The 7370-nt window shown below is 42.2% G+C and overlaps 1 non-coding gene across 1 annotated transcript; it reads left to right on the top strand.

Annotated features, from left to right (window-relative positions):
* Positions 1 to 293: 293 nt before the first annotated feature.
* TRNAD-AUC (transfer RNA aspartic acid (anticodon AUC)) lies at positions 294 to 366 on the top strand. The gene has a single exon. It is a non-coding gene; the product is annotated as a tRNA-Asp (tRNA).
* The last annotated feature ends 7004 nt before the right edge of the window (positions 367 to 7370 follow it).

Here is a 7370-nt window from a genome sequence, read left to right as displayed (position 1 = left end):
AACTGAAGTTGAGGAAAGATTTAATGAGGTAATTGTGAGGGGAGAAGAAATAGTGTGCCAATCACAGTTGTATAACTATTTGAAGTGGGATGGAGAGTAATTTTTTTGGAGTTATTTGTCATCACAGATTAAGTATGCATAATGAGCAATTTGGATGGAATCGCTCATTATCTTTTCATGACTCATTTTGAGTTAAAAGAAAAATTTTGTTTTGGGGGAGTCTAATGCTTGGCTAGTATACTTCACATAGCATTGTAGCTGTGCTTTGTGATAAAAAGAAAGTAACAATGTGGGGAGGGTACAGCTCAGGGGTAGAGCACATGCTTATCATGCATGAGGTCCTGGGTTCAATCCCCAGTACCCCCATTAAAAAATAATAATAATTAAATAAAATCAAACCCAATTACCAAAGAAAACTAAAAATAAATAGTGTTAAAAAAAGAAAACAACAACAACAAAAAAGAAAGAACATAACAATGAAAGCAATTACACACTATAGTAGTGACGAAGAGAAAAGAATTATTTGGGGAAAAGAGCCACGTATCTGGTGAGATGTAAAGCATAAAGCTGCCTTGATACAGCTTTCTCAGCTCTCTCTGTCTGTCAAAATCCTGTCTGCTTTTTCCTCAATTCATCCAGTTTTAGTCTATTTTATTCTACACTTCCATAGCCTTTGCTGAGCTGTGTTACAGCACGGTATTATTTAGATTCACCCTCCAGTAGCTGTTACAGTTCTTACGTATGTGGCCACGTCTTCATCATCTGGGATTTTTTCTCTTCCCTCTTCAACAGAGTGGCTAGTACTGCTCCCGGAGCACGCTGGCACCTGGTCAATTCCAACTGAATCACAGCAGATCACTGAATCACTTAGGGATGAAAGGTCTGCAATAATAGAGCCATGAGACATAGATAAATAAAAACAGGTGATAACTCAAAAGCCTTGACATTTCATGTTATTTGGTCTTGGAACTTGGCTTTATAAAATGCGTTAGCACTTTAAGTCCCCTAATCCTTGAGCAGCCGCCTACATTTCAGGTGCTCGTCAAGTGGATCAGAGAACTCTCCAGGTCTATCAACATGCAGTATTACCCAGCCGGTCTTTGGCCCCCAAGCCCAGTGGGGTCTCTTATTCTGAAGATCTGGGTGGGGACATTTGTGGTCTCATCTGTAAGGACTAATGCTGGTTGGTCCCTCCAGCTTCAATCTGGAGCATTTTGATGCATTTGCTGGGCCCTCGTGATTTTCCCCTCAGGGTACGATTTTCTGTCTGGCCAGACAGAAGTTACACACTCAAATTCTTAAAGCTTTCTGGCATTATCTGTGCAAAGATGTGCTTTACAGTCAACAGTAAAAAATATATATTAAAATATTAAAATGGAAGACATATACATAGCTTTCACTCTGATTTCTAACAAGACAGATGATTTGCACACCACCTACAGAGTGCTGGTGGAAGTCAGGGTCTAAATGTGACAAGGAAGAGGGCACAGAGGCTGTCTCCTTGATGTTTCAAATGCTCTCTCCACTTACCCCATCTGTATTTACTAAAAAACAGCCCATTCAAGTGAGATACAAATTATCTAACTACAAACTTGCAAGATATCAGTTCTCTGGTGCTTTGATGGATTTTAAAACTCACAATATTTTGCTTTGATGTTTCAATAAACATTATTCTATACTAAGAGAATTGGGAGGCAAGTTAAAGTCCCAAAAGTATTAAAGTACTTTCCACTTCTTGACCTTTTCAGGTCCATGAAATCTCCACTATTAGTCACACTTAAATTAACCTAAAACAAACAAAAAAAAAGACTATTGGTCACTAAAATTTTAATAGGTAAGAGGGAAAAAGAAAATACATTTATTGAACCCATATTCAATGGCAAGAACTTTACATGTATTACTTCATTTGAATCCTCACTAGGAAGACACAAAGACTTTCTTATTTTCTCCTTTTGATAGCTAAGGGAAAAGGAGATTCAGGGAATTTAAATTACTTGTGCAAATTCACAAAGCTAAAAGCCAAGACAAAGATCTGTCATATTTGCATAATCTCCATTGGGTAGCTAAAAACACTGTGATTGGGGTTTTAAATAAGACTCAGAATTGCACAGCTAATGAGTGACAGAGCTATATGGTGTCAACTGAAAAACCAACACCAACAACAACAACAACAACAAAACGCACGAGGTAAGAGCAGGGAGTTTCAGTTTTATGCATTTTAGGCAGGAACCTTCCTGAAAATTGCAGCCCAGAGATGAGACTCTCAGAGAGCTCTGAGGAACTACTACAAGGATACAGGGGAGACGCCAGATAAATATGATTTTTTTTTTTTTTTTTTTTTTTTGCTGGGAAAAGCATGTAGTCAAGCATGAAAAGATTACCGCAAATCACAAAGAGCAGACATCTCACACTAAAATGTTTAGTGCTTTTCTATATGTGGGAAGATGCAGGAATCTGGGGTTATTGCAAATTTTCCTTAGATATGCGTCTTACCTGTCTAGGGGCCCGTATATCCGAAGCACAGCATGATTCCCGTCTTTCTCCATCCCGAATTCCCCTCAGGGCACATCATTAGTGGGCAGCTGCATGGGGGTTGCCGTTTAAGCCTTGCAGAGCTGGAATAGGGGGCAAGAGTTTTTACTTTACTGTAGTATTCAGCCCCGGATCATGTGTATTGTCCAAGACATCAAGCTGTCTCTAATGTAGTCTGAGAAAACAGGAAAGAGACCGTTTCGGCCATTAAAGAAAAGCAAGTATTCAAGGCAGGTGATGCCCAGAGGCCATCCGCAGAGTGCACCATGAGGTGATACAGAGAAAACCTCCGCCTGAGCAGTGCTGGTACCACACACCAGGTTACTGGGAGACAGGAAGATGTGAGATGGTTTCTTGGTAGAAGTGTAGTTTAATGCAGCCTGGAACAAACGTGGGGGAAATTTTCTTACTAAGGAAGACTGGGAACCCGGAGGCAAAAATGAAGTAACGGCAGTAGGGCAAGGGCTGATAGGGAAAGCGCATCACGTAACAATGAAGCAGGTGAAGCAGTCCTGAAAGAAGAGTGTGTCTGCCTCACATTTTTTTTCCCCCAGTGCCAGCTCTGCTTAACGTTGATGGAATAATTATTGGGGCCCAATTATACAGTAAGCCACAGTGATTTACGATGCTCTACAGCCAGCACTGAATCAACCTGTCTCAGTAGCTGTAAGTCTGCATAAAGTTTTAATTATGAACATCACAAGTTGGTTGGAGCATATGGAGAAAAATGGATTATGAATTTATGATGCTGTGAATTTTCCTGCTGAGAGGCTCTTCCCCCATTCAGGGTCTGGTGACAGAATGACAAAAGGCAGGTAGGAGAAGCCAGATGCTGGACAAAGCATCCGTTACCTTTTAAAAGTGAGACTGGGAACTGGAGCTGTGGGAGTGTACCAGAGGGAGTGTCAAAGGATCTCAGCTGCCTTTGGCAGTCTGATCCTGGCCTCAGGTGAGACGTAAACCACTAGGACATAACACGCTGCTTCCGATTGGCATATAGCAGGGTAGACCTGAGCCAGGGAAATGGTCCTGGCTTACTTAGCAAGTCCTTCAACATTCCCCGTATAGAGAATTTCTGAAATTGATGAGCTATTCACTGTAGCTTCTCTTTAGGATTTCTTGGTTCAGTAAGAACTTACTGAGAGTGTGTTATGTCCCTGACATCCAATGGCTGGTCTGTGTGGGCGTGTAGAGGCTTGAGTGCCTGACACACCTAGGCACAGGTGTGCAGGCTCATCACAGGTGGAGGTTGAATCTCTGTGACTGCAAGACACACCAACTTCTCCCTCTGCTCCCTCCTCCTTCCTTTATTTCCCCCACCAGTGTTCATCTCTAAACTTTCTGCAGGTCAACCTCCATCTCAGAGTTAGCCTCTCAGGGGGCCTGACCCTCAAAACTCAGCGTATCATCGGTCGGAACCTCAGCTTCCTGGGTGAGCCCCCAGAGCCTTAGATACAATTTGTTCAAATGAAAAAGTCTATTCATTCATTCTTTCATCCATTGATCATGTATTTCTTCAAGCACATTTCATTGTAGCACTTATCACGTAGCAAGCACTGTGCTAGGCTTTGGGGGACAGAGATAAAAGAAAGTTCAGCACTGAAATGGTGCTTAATTCAGTCAAGAACAATAATTCAGACAAGTAAACAATAATCGCTTAGCATGGTGAACTGTGGTAGGATCAGGCACAGGGAGCTGTGGGAACGCTGAGGAGGAGCACCTACTTCCGTACAAGTATTGAGGAGGGAGTCAAAGAAGTCTCTGGAAATGGGAATGGTTGAATCAGGTAGGGGTGTGTGCCATATGCTTTCCTGGCTGATCACCCACTGAGGGAGGTAATCAGCCAAGAAAGAGGACAGGCTCTGCCAGCTGGTACCACAGCCTCGCGGATGCTCACATATGCCCAGTCAGACAGGCTGCACCAGCATCCCAGGGAAGTGCCGCCCACCTCCTCAGGCTGCCCGTCTGTAACTCACTCTGAGCCTCATGTTCTGGTTTCTCCGGGATTAAAATCACAGCAATCACAGTGTGTAACCGACAATCCCTGCCCCTGGATTTTGCAGAAGGATTGTCTTGTCTGCACCTACTAAACCAGAATGTTGACAATCATTCCAGCAAGGTCACTAAAAATTGGGTGGTTGAATAATGCGAGTGCCTCCAAACACCCAAGGTAGGAGGGATGCCTGGTCATTGACACTAAGCTCTCCCTAAATGGCTCACTGGTGGGATTACACGCTTTAGCATCTTTCTCAAGTCTGTGCTCGGTGGAGCCCAGGGATGAGGAGCCAGCCCGGGTGCAGACCTAGCGGGAGCAGTTCCCGGACTTAGGACGGCAGTGAGGTTGGTCACCGGGTGCTCCTGACCCAGGGCCAACCACTTGCTGCATGAGAGAGACATGGACGAGGACGGACATCTGGGCAAGGCTGAGATCTTGGGACATGTTTATGGGCAGCCAGGCCCCCAGCTACAGCGAGGACCTGACGTGTCACCACGATGAGCTCTGAGCACTAAGCCCCAGTGCACCCAGTGCACCTGCAGACGTGTAGCCCTGTGGGCTGACTCAAGTGGCCCCAGCGGCCAGGCCACCTCCAGACTGGCCCTGCAGGATGCGGACACAGCCCCCGGCATCCCCCGCCCCTGGGATCTCAAGGAGCCATCAGGTTAACCGCTCTTTCTGAGACACCACGCCCCCTCCCAGCTCCCCCTCCCAGGGGTCTCACAGACCGTAGGCTGAAGGACCCCCCATTTCTCACTGGCAGAGTCTCCCAGCCCAGACCAAGGTCCCCCATGCCAAGCTTAGAATCTGACTTTGAGGAACTTAATTCTGGTTGAGAGACCAAATCCAACTGAGTGGAGCCACATGGTGATAAGCCACGAAGATCTATATCAATATACAAAATTTTAATACAGCACAGGCTTTTTCCAGTCTGAAGATGAGTTGCACAGCTCACATGCGCAAAGACAGCATTGTGGTGATATGTACACAGTCCCCCAAAGAGCCTTCTTTGAAGAGAGCATCAGACATTTAAATAGTTACGTTCTATGACATTTGATAACTAGTCACGTGACTTTGTAGTTATGCCGTTCACTTGTGTACCTGTGTGCAAGCATATTTTGAAGTCATTTTCCTCTGAGAGAGCAACATTTGGCACCATTCTCCTCACCATCTGCATGCTGCCTCGATTACATCTATTCTAAATGTAAATTCCTTGATGAAAGGAACAATATGTTAAGTCTTAGTCTGTTATGGATGGTTATTCTGGTTAATAACAAAAAATCTCGTATTAGCGAAAAATGCATCTATACTTCTGTGCGAATTAACATGGGAGTTACTTTCACAGTTTAATATGAAAGAGTAATGGTAAGGCTGTCAAAAGCAAAAAGGGCTCATTTCGATAAAATTCAGGGCCATTTTTACAACTGGAAACTGACTTGCTTAAAGGCATAATAACATAGATGGAGGAAATGTTACAGTCAGCAGTTATCAGAGTCTTTCCCCAATAAAGTGGCAGACTAGGGCAGTAGAAAGGGCAGAAGGAAGTTCAGAAACAGTAGTGTGCTAAGTGTGCACGACATTTGAAGTAGATAAGATTTTAGCACTCCATCCTCTATATGACCAAGTTTTTTTCAGCATTCATCGTGAAAATAAATAACAATAATCAGAAAAGTTATATCTTGAATTTTGTTTATGTAATCATAGCAGTAAATAATAATAATAATTTTAAAAAGTAATAGGTTAGTCATTTTAATTACACATTTTTATAAAAGAGCAGAAATTCCTCAAAGTTCATGGAATGATTTGCACCTCAAATGACAGAGCTGAGGCAATCCAGTTCCATTTCTTCTTCTTTCCAGTTAGTGTTAGCGTGGTTTATGTCAAATTTGCTCTCTAAATACAGAAATATGTAGGGGGACAGTGGTGGGAGACTGGGACCATGCCTGAGATAAGCCTGAACAATTCTGAACTGTTTACTTACTTACTTTTATTGTTCACTGTGAAAATGAATGTGTATAGCTGAGTCCACATATGTCTTGGGCCAATTTTATAGCTGAGGGTTTTGCAAGTTAACTTCCAGTAGAATATAATGTTCGTCACAGGAGATGTACTAAAAGTGTGTTAATTTGGAGCTTAGCTATATATTATTAAAAACTTCACAGCAACCATAGTACCTGTTTAGTTTTTTTCTCACTTAAAAAACAGTTTTATTTGTCCCAAGTGGGTACCACTTTTTAATAAACATTGTTATTACAAATGTTTATAAACACTTGGCTAAATGCATGACAGAAGAGCGATCACATCCATTCCCTGAAATAACACTCTTTTCGAAGTATCCGGCATGTACAACTCTTATAAACATCTTTATTATGTGTGTGTTTTTTTTAATTGAATTGTAGTCAATTTATAATATTAGTTTCATGTGTACAACAAAGCAGTTCGGTTATGTATATACAAATCTATACTTTTTTTCAGATTCTTTTCCGTTACAACTCATTACAAGAAATTGAATAGAGTTCCCTGTGCTACACAGTAGGTCCTTACTGTTTCTCTATTTCATACATAGTAACATGTAGCTATTAAACCCCAGCTCCTAATCTGTCCCGCCCTATCCCTTTCCCCACTGGTAACCACAGTTTGTTTTCTTTGTTTATGAGTCTATTTCTGGTTTGTAAATAAAATTTGTATTTTTTTCAGTTCCACATATAAGTGATATCATATGATATTTGTCTTTCTCTGTCTGACTGACTTCACTTAGTATGATTATCTCTAGGTCCATCCACGTTGCTGCAAATGGCATGATTTCATTCTTTTTTTATGGCTGAGTAATATTATATTGTAT

Source organism: Camelus dromedarius, chromosome 4, assembly GCF_036321535.1.
Source record: "Camelus dromedarius isolate mCamDro1 chromosome 4, mCamDro1.pat, whole genome shotgun sequence".
NCBI lineage: Eukaryota > Metazoa > Chordata > Mammalia > Artiodactyla > Camelidae > Camelus > Camelus dromedarius.
The sequence above is the reverse complement of the archived record's forward strand: the minus strand, read 5'-3'. Positions and strand labels throughout refer to the sequence as shown.